Source organism: Solanum stenotomum, chromosome 4, assembly GCF_019186545.1.
Source record: "Solanum stenotomum isolate F172 chromosome 4, ASM1918654v1, whole genome shotgun sequence".
Classification (NCBI taxonomy): Eukaryota; Viridiplantae; Streptophyta; class Magnoliopsida; order Solanales; family Solanaceae; genus Solanum; species Solanum stenotomum.
Genome location: NC_064285.1, coordinates 66,670,206 through 66,670,556, shown reverse-complemented (window position 1 = coordinate 66,670,556; position 351 = coordinate 66,670,206).

Here is a 351-nt window from a genome sequence, read left to right as displayed (position 1 = left end):
CCTATTGATATAAACCAAGATGAAAATAAAACTTTACTGATTTAATGAAGTGCAAGAATCTTAAACACTGCATTAACCAATAACTAAGTCCGTATGGAGCGGACAAATCTCCAAATATAAAAACAAATATGATACTTTTCTTCTCCTTCCAGAATCTCTGCTAAATACATATATTTATACTAAACATAAAGATAACTCCTAACACAGAAATAGTTACTGCTGTAGATAACTACCTAATAACTGCTGTAGATAACTGCCTAATAACTGCTGCCTATAACTATTATAGATAACTACTGCTTATATATTTTATCCTCTTTAAAAATAAACTAAGATAAACGAGTAGTCGTATCA